The 16080-nt window shown below is 42.5% G+C and overlaps 1 pseudogene; it reads left to right on the top strand.

Moving 5' to 3' along the window:
* Positions 1–11256: 11256 nt before the first annotated feature.
* LOC147897503 (pentatricopeptide repeat-containing protein At2g03880, mitochondrial pseudogene) lies at positions 11257–13929 on the top strand (annotated as a pseudogene).
* Positions 13930–16080: the final 2151 nt, after the last annotated feature.

Here is a 16080-nt window from a genome sequence, read left to right as displayed (position 1 = left end):
CACCAAGGAAATCTCATAAAAAACAATGAGTTGAACTTGTTCATATAGGGAGGTTAGTGTGTCTAATTTTTCTCTAGGAAGAGAAGTAAGGCTTTTAGTATGTGTGGGCAAGTGCAGTGCAGATTGTATTGTGTTGCCATTGACATTTCTTGCCGCTTTTCCTATATATGCTAGCATCAAAACCTTTAACAAGTCAAGATTGACATTTGGTATTTGCAGGTTGTAATAGCATAGTAGTCCTTGCACTAGTAGAAGGAGCAAATATGTTTTCCTTGTACCTGCCCCTCCCATGAGGAACAAATGTATTTTATCTGTGGAGTGCAACCTTTTGTGTAGCATGATATCATCAAATAGTGATCTTTGCTCTTCATTCAAAGAGCAGAGCTTTTTGAAGTAATCATCATTGTCTAGTAAATTTTATTGATTTATGCTTATTAAAAATTTGTATTTTTTTGTTTGATTTCGCAAAGTAGGCATGTCAAATCCAATGTCATAGTATTGTTTGTTACTTTCATTTTCCATCATGTATGCGATGCTATTTGTATCTTCATTTTCTTCATTGTCATTTGTGATCTTTTCCTCTTGTGTATTTTCCTCGTATCGATAGTTATATGTCTCCCTATTCTCCTCAATAGTTTGTATGTTCGTGAAGTATGCTACTTGCCAGCTTCGATGTTTTAGCAATTCTTGGTTTTCGTTCTCTTTGAAGGGGTACTATAATAGTAAATTGTTCCCATTAGTAATTTTATGGGTCCTTGAATTTATTGGACTTCACAAACCTTATTATCTTTGATTTTCTTCTTTTTTTGGAGGTGTGTTGCGAGTGGTTGTATTCAGTTGCATATGCTGCCAAGCATATGTTGTCCATTTGAGATCTTTTCAAGTATTTGTCAATTATCAATTCATATGATATGTCTATGGACTCGTTAGGTAGCTTTTGAAGTATGTCCTTTCGTTTCAGTAAGAAAACTCTCCTTTGTTTCTCATTTATGTTGATGAATTGGAAATCTCATGTGGATCTATGCAATGGGAAAGATAAAGTAATGAAGCATGCAAGTTGTGCACTCATTGTTGTGAGTTAAGGAATGTGTTTCCCATTTTGCACATGTGCTCTTGTGTTGATGATTTTTATTGCATGCATACTCTCATTGTGTCTTTCAATGCTTGTGTTATTGTGTTGTCCATTTTAGTCATGTATGATGTGCAATAGGATGTTGCTGCATAGGGATCCATAATGAATTGTATGTCCATGTTTGATTGCCATAAGTATATTATTTTTTTGTTGAAGGTGTTAGTGAATATGTCCTTAGGGTCACGTTTGAGAAACAATGTTGTTTCTGTAGTGTTTAGAGATTGGATATATGCTGCTAAGTCTATGTCCAATTGCTTCAACCATTCGTTGAATGTCAATGTTGTGTTTGGTTCCAATTTTTGAATTTCGCTTTGTATATAATTGTTGATATTTTGTTCTATTGGTATCTGTTAGAGGTTTGAGGATCATTGTCTCATTCAAGGGTGGTTTTGGATAGTTAAATCTACAATTCTTCTTTCCTTTTTTCAAGCATGTTGCTGTATGTTTATGTGTTTGAATTTATTTTATGTTATCATTTAAGAATCTCTTATTGCATGTGATGTGATCATTTATGAAATTTATTATTTCTTCATTGTTATTTGAATTATATGTTGGTGCATTCTTCACCCATAGAACACCATGTTCATGCTAGCTCCCTCTACTTTAAAATTCAGTTACGGAGAAGTAATCAACAACATTTCCTAGTATTGTGGAGTCTTTAAGGATAAGTGAGAGAATTAGTTGTAGCTTGTGAACATTTGTCTTTTTCAAATATTGTCACAGAATTAACAGCATGGAAAATATATTTAAAATGAATCACCAAAGTAAGTGATTAATTTACTACTGCTACAATGGAACAAGGAAATACAATGGGAAATTAATGTTCTCAATGTTAACATGATTTCTTACAAATAAAAACAATTAAGTGTTCATAATTATATTTACTTTGCTAGATGTAATGAAAAATATCAAAACAATTTCAATATTGTAGTTTCTTAGTAGCTGTAAATTAAAAATGAAGGTTGATAATACTAAAAATAAGAGACACAAAGTTAATACATTTGACTGTATATTATAGTTTGAAATAATGTTACATTTTCATAAATATGAAATACATCTTTGAGCATAAAAGCGCTCTCTGGAATCTTTACTGTAATAGATAATGTGGAATGTTGGGGGCTCCTACTATACCCTACTAGACAAGCATAACAAGCAGACACACAAGAAAAAGTGAAGTACTTCTCACAGACTGGCTGTGTAAAAGACGTACATAGAAAGGCTTCTCACATGTAAATAAAACTCAACAACAAAGAATAAATAGCACAGTCCAGCAGAGAATGTATGGAATAGTCAAAATGTAGCATACGAGGTACAAATAAACTAACAAAGAAGACGAATTACATAGAAAGGCTACACACGTAAATAAAACTCACCAAAGAAAGAATAAACAGCGCAGTCTAGCAGAGAACATCTGGAAGCATACGAGGTACAAATAAAATAACAAAGAACTCAAACAGTAGAGACCTCTATTGCATCATTTTAAACTGCAAAATGAAAAGGAGAATAGATTGTGTGCTCTAATGTTGATACAAAAAGAGAACACAGCACACACCGAACAGAACTGTGAAGAGGACCACACCTTCATATTCGGCCATCTCGACGTTGAAAGCAAATGAAACAGCACTAGCAAGACTCATAACACAAAGCAAACAACTGTGAATGTTTATGAAATAGACACGCTTAAATAGACACGGAGGTATGAACGAAACGAGATAAGCATGGATAGAATAAGAAGCACGCTCTACTCTATATCGATTCGGTACAGCTATGAGCTGACCGAATGATATGCCCCCATTTAATGACATAATAGACCCCTTAATCATCTGACAGAGAATAGAAATTCTTGTCAGATGTGGGGTCCTTACAAATCTACACCAATCAGGAATGTTTGAAGAAAATGCAACTATTTCTAACTCGATAAGTACCACCTGCAGATCCAATACATGCAAAGTAGAACAATCCGCAACTAATGTCAAATCTGCATTGCAAGATCCATCGTAGCTCCAAATATCGGAACCGCCATCAAATGGAACAGATATCGCCAGCAATGCAGTGATGCACAACATCCCCCTGACAACACGATGTTGTATCGAACATGCAAGCCGCACATCTTTCACAGAGAACCACCATGAAGAGAGGCGACACTAAGCAAAAGAGAGGTATGAACGCAAGCAGCACATATTTTTGTTAGGCCAGAAGGGGAGTCGAGCAGCGATAGATTTTCATCAAGTCAAAATGGAAGTCGGGAGGCGCCAGATTTTTGTCAGGCCAAAGCGGCGCCAGATTTTTATCAGGCCATCAGGAAGAGCAAAGGAGAGAGTTGTGTCAGACAAGAAGAGAGAGCAAAGGAGAGGATTCCGTGAGGCAAGGAGAGAAATCCATTGGGACGTAGGAGAGAGCAGGCAAGAGAGGAGAGAGGAGCCCACGAGAGAAAGCCAGACTAGTTGCAAAAGGATTTGCACAGCAATATGGTCAAGATTATGATGAGACTTATGCTCCAGTAAGCAAAGATGGATTCCATATGGTTCTTGATGACACTCATGTAATGTGTACCAGCTCAATGTCAAGAATGCATTTCTCAATGATTATCAAGACAAGGAAGTCTAGATGCAACAACCAACAGGTTATGTTGAACCAGGAAAGAAGAATAAGGTTTGCCATCTCAAGAAAAGTCTCTATGGCTTAAAGCAAGCACCCAGAAGTTGGTAGAGCTGAATGGACAAGTATTTTACTGATCTAGGACACATGAAATCTAATGCAGATTATATTCTCTACTACAAAGCTCAAGGGGAAGACATTACTATTGCACTTTTGTACTTAGATGATCTAATTGTGACCGAAAGCAAGGATAGCTTCATCAAAAAGTTGAAACAAGACTTATCTGCAGAGTTCGACATGAAAGGTCTTAGACTTATGCACTATTGTCTTGGAATTGAGTTTTGGAGAGATTCAGACATAACCTTCATGAGTCAGCTCAAGTATGTTAATAGTCTTCTGAAGGAGTTTTATATGGCAGATTGCAAGATTGCAGCCACTCCCATGGAATAGAGGTTCAAAATTACTAAAGATTCAAAAAAGCCTACAGTCAATGATAGGTACTACAGGCAACTCATTGGATCTCTTATATATCTGACTAGCACATGGCCAGACATTTGTTATGCAGTAAGTTCACTAGCGCAATTTATGGCAAATCCAAGATAGTCTCACTGGAATGCAGCCAAAAGAGTCTTGAGATACATCAGAGGTACAAGACAGTTTGGGATAAAATACAGAGGAATTCATTCACGGTTGCATGGATACTGTGATAGTGAGACTATGCCAGAGATCATGAGACTAGGAGATCCATATAGGGATATGCATTTTTCATTGGTCAAGGTGCTATGTCATGGTTGTCAAACAAACAGCCAATTGTTTCTTTGTCTTCGACTGAAGTAGAATTTACAACACTCACTACAAGTGCATGTGAGGCTATATGGCTCAGAAGACTATTGTCAAAATCAGATTACTTTGATGAGTCAAAGCCAACAACAATATACTATGATAATCAATCGGCTCAAGCATTGGCCAAGAATCTAGTATATCACTCTAGGATAAAGCACATTGATGTCAAAGAGCACTTCATCAGAGAAAGAGTGTTACTTAGTGACATCACACTACATCATTGTGATAGCGAAGAGAATGTTGCAGACATCTTTACCAAACCATTCAGTAAAGAGATTTTCAAGAAACACCGAAAATCTCTTGGTTTGACACAAAGGAAGGACATTCCCATTAAAGGGGTGTGATGGAATGTAATGTTCAGTCCTTCTTCGATTCCCCAAAATCATCATCTTGAGGGAAGGCCTACTTCATGATGTTAATCTTGAGGGAAGGTGTTGAGAGATCACGCTCAACATCATGCGATCATATGTCAATAGCACTAGCACTTATAGAGTGCTATATGTTAGATATCAATGCTCCACTTGTGTAACTACATGAAAACCAGCTAACTCTACTTGTAAGCCCCCCATATGAGGAGAAGGCATTTGAATAGCTCGGTTATCCGGTAGGTCCTGGTTTGGACACCAGATGGGGGCCATGTCTGGCCTGATGGCTGGACAGCTTCAGATAGCGGTTGGCACACTGCCAACTAGGCTACATGCAAGTACAGGAAGGCATCCCATGACTGACCGCACTAAGGGTAGATAGAGCATTTCTCGGGGCAGCCCACTCTTGGGCTACCGGGCTCGTTTGGATCCCGAGATGATCCTGGATGTCTCTGGGCTGAACAAAAATCGTAGGTCAGTTACTCTATTTTGCGCCACGGTTCTAACGTGTGGTCGGTGGCCTATTTTGGGACTGACCTCCAGTCGGCTATTTTGGGCGACTGGGTTGGTCTCCCAATTGGGTCTAACCGACTACAACTGGTGGCTATATAAGAATAAGCCCGTGAAGCTCATTATCATCACTGGCTACAGCAACCTTGATTCGTTAGCATCCAGCCTCCGTCCTCTACTGTTTCCAGTATGCCATCGAAGCTTCTCACACAAGAGCGCACGGCTGGGAGGCAGTGCCATCTATTGTATCAGTTTTACAGTAATCACATTTTTTATTCTCCATACTATCGGCTTCTCTCTATTGCATACGAGATCCTGTTATCTGTTGAGCACAGACGTTGTATTGTTTTCTTACATGGTATCAGAGCTTGGGCTCTAGCAAGAAGATTTGGTAGTGTGTTTGCGAGCAGATTGTGAGAGATGGCCCAGCCTACAAGACTGTGAATCCTACCGTTCGGTGAAAGCGAAAAGTTGGATGACACTAACTATCCACTCTGGAAGTTCAAGATGAAGACCATCCTAAGTGCATACGAGCTTTGGGATACTGCTATTGGGGTCGACGTGAAGCCGGTTGTGAGACCGAATCCAACCAATGCAAGACAACAGATAGTACCAACTGCGGATGAGATTCTCGCGTGCACAAGAAGAAATGTAGATGCACTGTGTTCTATTGTCTGCAGTGTAAGTGATTCCGTCATGGCGTTAATTCAACATGTCACCACAGCAGAGGAGGCATGGACGGTCTTGAAAAATCAGTACAAGTCCATGAATCAAAGGCAGATTCAGAATCTGGAGACTCAACTCGTGAACGAGAAACTGTTTGAGTTTGAAACGACAGAGAAGTTACTCACCAAGGTGAAGAATCTGCGCAATCAAATGACTGCAATTGGCATCACCATCACTAGCAAGAATACGCAGAATAGAAATCTGCCCCTCAACTTTGAGGATTTCAGTGCAATGCTTCTGGAGGAAGAGATGTGTCAAAAGACGAGGACTGGAGAAGATTCGGCTTTCTCAGCTGGATTAAAGAAAGGTAAGGGTAAGGACTCTGGTAACCCATCTTCTTTTGATGATAAAAAGAGAACGAAGAAGATCAAGCGCTCCTATTGCAACAAGGCAGGGCACAAGCATAATGAGTGTCAGAAGAAGATTGCAGATGAGAAGAACGGAGTAAAGAAAGAGTCTAGCAACAGCACGCAGGTGGTACCAGTAGAGCTGTTCGTAGCAATTGGGAAGATTTTCACAGAGGCAGTTCATGTACTTGCGGATGAACCTTGGATTATTGGTAGTGGTGCATCGTGCCGTATGACCAGTCATAAGGATTGGTATACCTCTCTACATCTGGTAGGGAATGACATCCTAGTGGTGGTCGGCAATGATGCAAAATGTCTAGCAAAAGGAAAAGGTACGATTGCTCTCAAGCCAGATGGAGTTGTAAAATAGTTGTCCGATGTTCTTTATGTGCCAAATATTAAGAGAAACTTGTTGTCCGTTTCTGCGATCACGGATCAGGACCTCAAAGTTCACTTTGATAAGAATGGTGCACAGATTTTGGATCTTCAAGGGAAGGTCATTGGTAAAGGTACATGGTGCAACAACATCTACGAACTCTCAGCTTTCAGTGCTCGAGCCGATGTGACATAAGCTGTGGCATGAGAGGTTTGGTCATCTAAACCTTAGTTCTTTAAAGGAGATGCATAAAAGTGGAATGATTGCAGACCTACCAGAAATTACAGATCTGCCCGATGCATGTGAAGCTTGCATGATGGGGCAAGCAGTATCGGCAGTCCTTTCCTAAAGAGGCCAGTAGAGCAAAGGCTCTTCTAGAGCTCATTCACACAAACCTCTGTGGAAAGATGGAGACGGAAGCTTTGGGTAGTTCCTACTACTTCATGACGCTGATCGATGACTATAGTAGAAGGATATGGATATACTTCTTGAAGACTAAAGATGAGGCTTTTAGTAAGTTCAAAGAATGGCATGTAATGGTCGAGAAAGAAATGGGGAGGAAGGTGAAGAAGTTGAGATCAGATAGAGGTGAAGATTTCACATCAAGTGAATTCGAAAGTTACTGCAAAAGTCACGGGATCAAGAGGGAGGCAGAAACCCCCACCACATACATCATAGCAAAATGGAGTAGCAGAGCGCAAGATGCATGTCATCTGCAAAATGGGCTGAAGTATGATGAAAGGGAAAGATTTGCCAAAGACTTTTTGGGCTGAAGCATGCAACACGGTAGTTTACATTCTGAATCGTAGCTAAACGAAGGCGGTGAACGGGATAACTCCACTGTAGGCCTTTTCTGGTAAGAAACCTTCAGCTACACATTTCAAAGTTTTTGGATGTGACTGTTTTGCGCATGTCCCTGATGCTAACAGGACCAAATGGGAACCAAGGAGCCGGAAGTGTATTTTTTTGGGCTACAGTGAAGAGGCGAAGGGTTCCCATCTCTATAATCCTGTTACCAAGAAGGTAATAGTAAGTCATGATGTGGTCTTCTCAGAACAGCCGCATCAATTGGAGGAGGATGCTTCCTTCCGAGACAACCAGGATCAGGATATCCATCCAGTACAACCACCAACAGCAGACCAAACTCCCCCAATGGTGCTTGGGAGGATTCAAGATAAAGAAGAGGAAAAAGAGCCTACAGAACCACAATGGCAACGGCCATTCCCGAAGTGGGTAAAGCAGCCTTTGGATGGCAGAGAACCTCCAGCCATTGAGGAGGAACCATCCGAACACCGCCGGTGGTCCAAGAGATTAGAGGAGCAAAGAAGGGTGCAGGAACACTTGGTCAACTACGCTTTGATGACAGAGGTGATCCGTGCTGAAGAACCCCCAGCTCAACTAACCACAATTCGCAGTGTTTTGGCTTTAGCAGCATAGGAAAGTTGGCTCGTGTTTCAGATGGATGTAAAATCCGCCTTTCTGAATGGAGATCTCAAGGAGGAGGTATACGTGGAAAAACCACCAAGTTTTGTAAGCCCGGTTCAGAAGGTAAAGTCTGTATACTGAAGAAGCCACTTTATGGGCTGAAATAGGCCCCACGAGCGTGGCACCAGCAGATTGATGCCTACTTTCTGCAAAACGGGTTCAGGAGGAGCCCATCTAATGCAAATTTGTATATCTGCAGAGAAGGAGGTAGGTGTATGATCGTGGTCCTTTATGTGGACGACCTTGTCATAACATGGAATCATGAAGAGAAGATCTCGCAGACAAAGCATTTGCTAGGAAGAGAGTTTGAAATCAGACCTCGGATTGATGCATTTCTGTTTGGGGATTGAAGTTTGGCAAGAGCCAAAACAGATCTTCATTTCACAGTTGAAGTATGTCGGAGAGATACTGAAGGCATTTGGCATGGCTGAGTGCAAGACAGTTGGCACTCCTATGGAGGTTGACGTGAAGCTCTCAAACGAGGATTCATCACCACTGGTGGACGAAGCGAAGTACAGAAGTCTTGTGGGCAGTTTGATTTACTTGTGCAACACGCGGCCGGACATCAGCTTTGCGACTGGTGTACTAAGCAAGTTTTCTAATAAGCCCTGGGAGAACCATTGGAGGGTAGGGATGCAGGTATTGAAATACATTTGATTATGGCATCACCTATACCAAGGGCAACACCTTGACCCGATTTTATGACTCGGATTGGGCAGGAGACGTGGATAGCAGGAGATCAGTGACAGGTTACTGTTTCTCACTTGGATCTGGAGCTGTGTCATGGGTCAGCAAGAAGCAACCTACAGTTGCTCTTTCTTCTACCGAGGCTGAGTACAAATCAGCATGTTTTGCCTCTTGTGAGGTAGTGTGGTTGAGGAGGATTTTAGGGGACATGGCTGTAGTGCAGAACAAGCCTACGCAGTTATCATGTGAAAATCAGAGTTACATGGCAATTGCAAAGAACCCTGTGTTCCACGCTCGCACAAAACACATTGAGATTCAATATCACTTTATACATGAGCTCATCATGGATGGAGAGGTCGGCTTGGTGTACTGTCTGACTACAGAGAATGCTGCGGACATCTTCACGAAGGCTCTTGGAAGAGACTTGTTGGAGAGGCATCTTCATCGACTTGGCATTGGGCCGAAAAAGTAAGTTCACTTGCAGGTGGACATTGAGGGGGGGTGTTAGATATCAATGCTCCACTCTCGTGTAACTACGCGGGAACCAGCTAACTCTACTTGTAAGCCCCCCATATGAGGAGAAGGCATTTGAGTAGCTCAGTTATCTAGTAGGTCCTGGTTTGGACACTAGATGGGGGCCATGTGTGGCCTGATGGCTGGACGGCTTCAGATAGAGCTGGCACACTACCAACTAGGCTATATGCAAGTGTGGGAAGGCATCCCATGACTGACCGCATTGAGGGTAGATGGAGCATTTCCCGGGGCAGCCCACTCTCGGGTTACGGGGCTCGTTTAGAGCCCGAGATTGATCCCGAATGGCTCTGGGTCAAACGGAGACCATAGGTTAGTTGCTTTGTTCTACGCCACGGTTCTGACCACCAATCGGCCGTTTTGAGCCGACTGGGTCGGTCTCCCAATTGGGTCTAATCAACTGGTGGCTATATATAAGAGCAAGCCCGTGAAGCCCATTATCATCACTGGCTACATCAACCCTGATTCCTTAGCATCCAGCCTTGGTCCTCTACTGTTTCCAGCACACCATCAAAGCTTCTCACATAGGAGCGCATGGCTGGGAAGCAGTGCCATCTATTGTATCAGTTTTACAGTAATCAAAATTTTGATTCTCCATACTATCTGCTTTTCTCTCTTGCATATGAGATCCTGTTATCTGTTGAGCACAGACGTTGTATTGTTTTCTTACACTATAAAGGAAAGGGTTAGATTCCCCTACCCTAACCCTAAATGGGTTTGTATATATTTTACATTTTTAACTAAATCTAGTGTACAGTTAGCCATTTGTGGTGTGCTCTCTATCTATTCCCTCTCTCCTCATCTCCATTCTTCTCCTCTCCCCTCTTCATATTTTGTCACTATGGTTATAGACCAGCAAATCCAACTACATTTGGAATACCTCAAAAACTGCCTAGTGCCATCAACTTTGTGGTTTAGATGCAGGAGATGCTAGCACTTGCGAGAGCTAACATCCACCGGGCATATGCAAATGAAAACAGATCCATTAGGGAATTTAAGGAAGGAGAAAAAGTTTTTCTCAAAGTTCCTTCGCACTCCAAGTCTTTGACTATAGGAGAGTGTGCTAAGTTATCACCCCGATATTGTGGGTCGTAGTCAACTCTAAAAAGAATAGGAAAGGTGGCCTATAAATTAGAATTACCACAGGGTTGTACATTGCACCCAGTGTTTCATGTTTCTCGTTTAAAGAAATTTGTGCATGCAAGTGACTCACTAATCGAGGGTGTTGTTTTGTTTCAAGAGATAGATCCCTAAAAAACCCTAACCCACATATTAAGCAAATTAACTAGCCCTACTCCTAACTTAGCCCCCACTAACTCTTGGTCAAATTGACCAAAAGATCTATTCCCCAAACAATGGCTCTCCTTAACAAGACTAACACCACAACCCCATAGGGCCCTTGCAAGGCCAAAAAGTGTCAGGACAACACTGCCTGTAAGGCAATGCTAATAACGAAAGGAGCACTCTCGAGCACGTCATGTGCTCTTTTGTGTATGTTCCACAAATTTTTTGGAAAGTTTAAAAGCGCCCTTTTCACCACGTGATGACCAAGTATCATGACTCAAATAGTGTGGAACAAGATAGCTTCGAATTTGAATTCCTAATTAATGAAAGTCATTTCCACCTTCTACTCTAACCCCTGTACTCTACCATGTGACTAGTGTGGACGAGGCGAGCAAGCTTCCATCTTCCTCTATGTCTCATTGGTACCGGACATATCTTGCGGTACAGCTTTCCGATAGTAAAACGTATGGCTCTATTCCTCTGTTGCATTTATTCGTTATCATTAGGATTGGACACGCCTTACCTTGTAGTTCAGCCGATATCCTTAAAGAGAAGGCAATTACACAGGGCGGTAAGCTTGAGTGCCTCGGAGAGGAATGGGCCTCGTGCCAGGGACACGAAAATAGACTTTTATAGGCACAAGGGCAACAGCCTGATATTGTGGCCTGTCCCCTATTTGAGGTGGATACTATGCAGTGGGCGGGTCGAGCTTGCGGAAGATATGGTTAGCAAGCTAGGAACCAGTAGGCCCTGTAGTATTGAGACGTTAGATGGGCACTACCTAGGGAGGAATGAAGTATGCGGTCCTCAGAGCTTGACTGAGGAGGTGCTTGATAAGCTGGGTCCAGAGACAGATGTTGCAACCTATGCCTCGCTTTTGAGGAGTTGCGCAAGTGCCAATGCACTGTTTGAGGGTAAACATGTGCATGCACACATAAGCAGGCATGGATATGCGGGTGACAGATTCCTGAATAACCTTCTCGTCCAAATGTATAGCAAGTGTGGGACCCTCGAATATGCACGGGCTGTGTTTGATAAAATTCTCTATCGGAATTTATACTCTTGGAATATTATGATCACAGCGTGTGCTCAGAATGGGAGCTTGGATGATGCGAGGGCAGTATTTGCTGCCATGCCTGAGCGGGATGTGGTTTCATGGAGTGCCATAATATCTGCGTGTGCCCAGAATGGGCATGGCAAGGAGGCGCTGAGATTGTTTGATCAAATGCAGGTCGAAGGCTTCAAGCCTGATAAGATCACCTTTATCTGCGTCGTGGATGCGTCTGCCAGTGTGGCTGCACTAGAAGAGGGTCGAGTGATCCATGCTACTGCTTCTGGCAATGCATGGGAATCAGATGCTGTTGTGGGATCAGCCCTCATCAATATGTATGGCAAGTGCAAGAGCCTAGATGATGCCAAGGCAGTATTTGCACAGATGCCACAGCATGAAGTAGTCTCTTGGAGTGCCATAATTGGGGCCTGTGCCCAGAATGGGCATGGCAAGGAGGCCTTGCAGCTGTTTGATCAAATGCAGTGTCAAGGCGTTGAGCCAAACAATATCACCCTCATTTGTGTTGTGGATGCATGTGCCAGTATGGCAGCTATAGAAGAGGGTCGAGTGATCCATGCTACTGTGGCTAGCAAAGGATGGGATTCGGATGTGGTTGTGGGGAATGCCCTTGTCAATATGTATGGCAAGTGTGGGAACCTACATGATGCAAGGGCAGTGTTTGCAGAGATGCCACGGTGGGATTTGGTCTCCTGGAGTTCCATGATCACTGTGTATGCCCAGAATGGGCATGGTAAGGAGGCCTTGCATCTGTTTGGTCAAATGCAGGCTGGAGGCTTCCAGCCAGACAAGATCACCTTCCTCTGTGTTGTGGATGCATGTGCCAGTGTGGCAGCTCTAGAAGAGGGCCGCACAACCCATGCCAATGTTGCTAGCAATAAATGGGAATCAGATGTTCTTGTTGGGAATGCCCTCGTCAATATGTATGGCAAGTGTGGGATCCTAGATGATGCAAAGGCAGTGTTTGCAGAGATGCCACGGCGGAATGTGGTCTCCTGGAGTGCGATGATTGCGGCATGTGCCCAGAATGGGCACAGCTTGGAGGCCCTCGAATTATTTGACCAAATGCAGGCTGAAGGCTCCAAGCCAGACAAGATCACCTTTGTTTGTGTTCTCACTGCATGCAGTCATGCAGGTCTGGTTGCTGATGGGAGGCAATACTTTGCCTCTATGATGAAAGTTCATGGCATAACCCCCTCCATGGAGCATTATGTGTGTATGATTGATCTTCTTGGCCGAAGAGGACTATTGGAAGAGGCAGAGGACATGATCGTGAGCATGCCATATCAACATGTTACTCAACCTTGGTTGAGCTTGCTTTCATGCTGCAGAATTCACAATGATGTTGAGCGGGCTGTGCGTGCTGCAGAGTTTGTTTTATATTTAGATCCAGAGAATGCTTCACCATATGTATTTCTAGCAAACATCCATGGTAATGCAGGTAGATTGGAGGATGTAATGAAGTTGAGACAGGCAATGATTGATAATGGTGTGAAGAAAGTACCAGGTCACAGTTGTATTGAGGTAAATAATGTGGTGCATGAATTTGTTGGGAGTGGCACATTACATCCTCAGCAGGAGGATATACATGCTGAATTGCAGAGGTTGAATAAGTGCATGGAGGAGGCAGGATATGTGCCTGACACACCTGCAATGCTTCATGATGTGGATGAAGAAGAGAGAAGCTGGCCATTGTTTTTGGGCTCATTTCCACTCCCCCAGGAAGACTGATTCGTATCACTAAGAACCTTCAGATGTGCTCTGACTGTCATTCGGCCACAAAAAAAAAATCCAAGATTTCTCGACGAAAAATAATTGTGAGGGATGCTAATCGTTTCCATCTTATTGAGCATGGAGTATGCTTATGTGGTGATTGTTGGTGAAATATGAGGTAGACAGATGCTTCGAAAGACATTATAAGATTTAATCATTTTTAAACTGTGAGGATATTGCTGTGACCTAGTTATTCTGTAACATGACAGTTGTCAGGCGATTTAGAAGTGATAGGTCGTGGGATGCCTTATGCCTGTGAGGTGACAGGTGGTACATCATGTTATGATGGTCTAATTAGGTTGGAGTTGATGCATGTGGTGTATTCTATATCATGGGACACTGAACACCTCCAGTTTATTTCTACAGGATGACCTCCAAGTGATCCTATATGATGTAGCAACCATCAGTCCTACCAACTATTTGGACACATTTTGTGTCCATAAGACTGTGTAACCTGGTTACTTAACCAACAGCGTTAGTGCAACCCTGGGGGTGAGCTTTGTGGTGTTGGGGGAGATGTAAGATAGATGAGGCAGATCTGAGGTCATGTAGGTATACAGGCAAATGCAGTCGACATGGCCCCTGGAATCAATTAGGTGTGAGAATTACCTAGACTAAGTATGGACTTTAGGCACAACACTGGGGTCAAACCCATGTGCACATGTGCATGTTACAAGTACAGAATTTGCCTGTATCTGAGATCTCTAGCTATAGAAATTGGTCTCAGTTCTATGCCCGTCTGTGTATTTGTAGGATAGCTTTCTAAAGGTCAAGTTTTAAACTAGTTCAATGAGATTGGAGAGTTAACTCTAAAATTGAGAAAAGGATCAGACGGATTAACCTTAGGTGCCCTAGATCTAGGTGTAGACCTTGGATTAGATTTTCCTAACCCTAATCTCTAATTTTATTGGATTTCTAAAATCAGCAAGGTATGGATTAGCCTAGGGGTGTGCTTTCGAGATTCATTGGCAAAATGGCACCTTTTCTAGTCATGCAATTACATATCCGTCTGACCCAGTACATGACAAGCATCAAGGTCTAACCCTATATGATGAAATCAATGCTACATATATGCTCAGGGGCCTACGAGAAGGTAACACACGGTCCAATGCTTGTCTGCGGTGGTAGTAGATTCAAGAAGGAATTTAGGAGGTCGCTTCACCAAATTGTTGAGTTAGATAGGGGTTCTTGTATTTACATATTGAGTCTTATAGAACGGACTCACTCTTTCACTTGTTGTTTGCTTAGTTGTTGTGGATTGGCAATTGCAGTGAAAAATAATTTGTTGTGGCAACTCGGTGCATTACCATGAACTTGGTTGTCATAGCTTGAAATGCGTCATTCGTACAGCATGTGCCTTGGTTATTAACAAACTCAATGAGACAATCACACCTACAAATGATGTTCTCAAATCTAAACTTGACTAAGACGCGTTGTATTGTAGAGCCTTATCCTTTGCCCAATTGGTAGCATAATCCATGGCCACTATGATGTATGTGAACTAAGCCACATTTTTGAAGGGATCAAATCCAAGTCCCTCTTTGAAATGCTTCTTGTGGTTGGCTTGGTTGAAATGGCATATGATGTTATGAGAGCAAGCATCTTGTTCTTGGCGGACTTCACATCCCCCACACTGAGCATGTGCATCCCAAAATAGAGTACTCCACCACAAGCTTGCTTGTAGAACTTTTTGAGATGTAAGCTCATCACAAAAGCGTCCTCTAGCATGGCCAGTATGCACTTGGTGAGCATTGCATCTCATTCATGCGGTAGCACCCAACATCATAAACCCATCTAATTCCTTGGCAATACAGTTGGCCTCCGATCGAACTATATCTCCAAGCTTTCAAAAGCAATTGTCTATGCTTGTTTTGGAGCATGTGCTTGGGAAATGTGCCCTATGAGGGATGACAAGTATTGAAGCATGTCATCATACTCAGTTTGAAAAAATCCATAGTAAACAATTGTGCATCTAGGAGATCGGTTGCAAATTCCTGGTTTTGATTTGGGGCAAGCAATCATGACAAGAAGTCTACAACTGCATGGGACTTCCTTGGTTTTTGAATGATTTTGAAATTGAAGTCCTGTAATAACAGTGTCCATCTTACCAATCGTCCCTAAATGATTGCCTTGTTGATGAGATACAGTAGAGCTTGGTGGTCCACATCGAAGAGAAATGGGTTACTTAGCAAATATTGCCTAAATTTTTTGACACTAAAAACCATCGCAAGGGCCTCATGCTGGATAGTGCTATGGTTGCACTCAGGTGGTGTCATCATTTGACGACATATTAGACCAGGCAATCCATCCTACAATCTGGCCGTGCCATAATAATCCAATACACCATTTGGCAG

This window comes from Dipteris shenzhenensis, chromosome 10, assembly GCF_047967505.1.
Source record: "Dipteris shenzhenensis isolate YYH24624 ecotype China chromosome 10, Dip_SZ_1.0, whole genome shotgun sequence".
Classification (NCBI taxonomy): domain Eukaryota; kingdom Viridiplantae; phylum Streptophyta; class Polypodiopsida; order Gleicheniales; family Dipteridaceae; genus Dipteris; species Dipteris shenzhenensis.
This window is presented reverse-complemented; position numbering and strand designations above follow the sequence as displayed.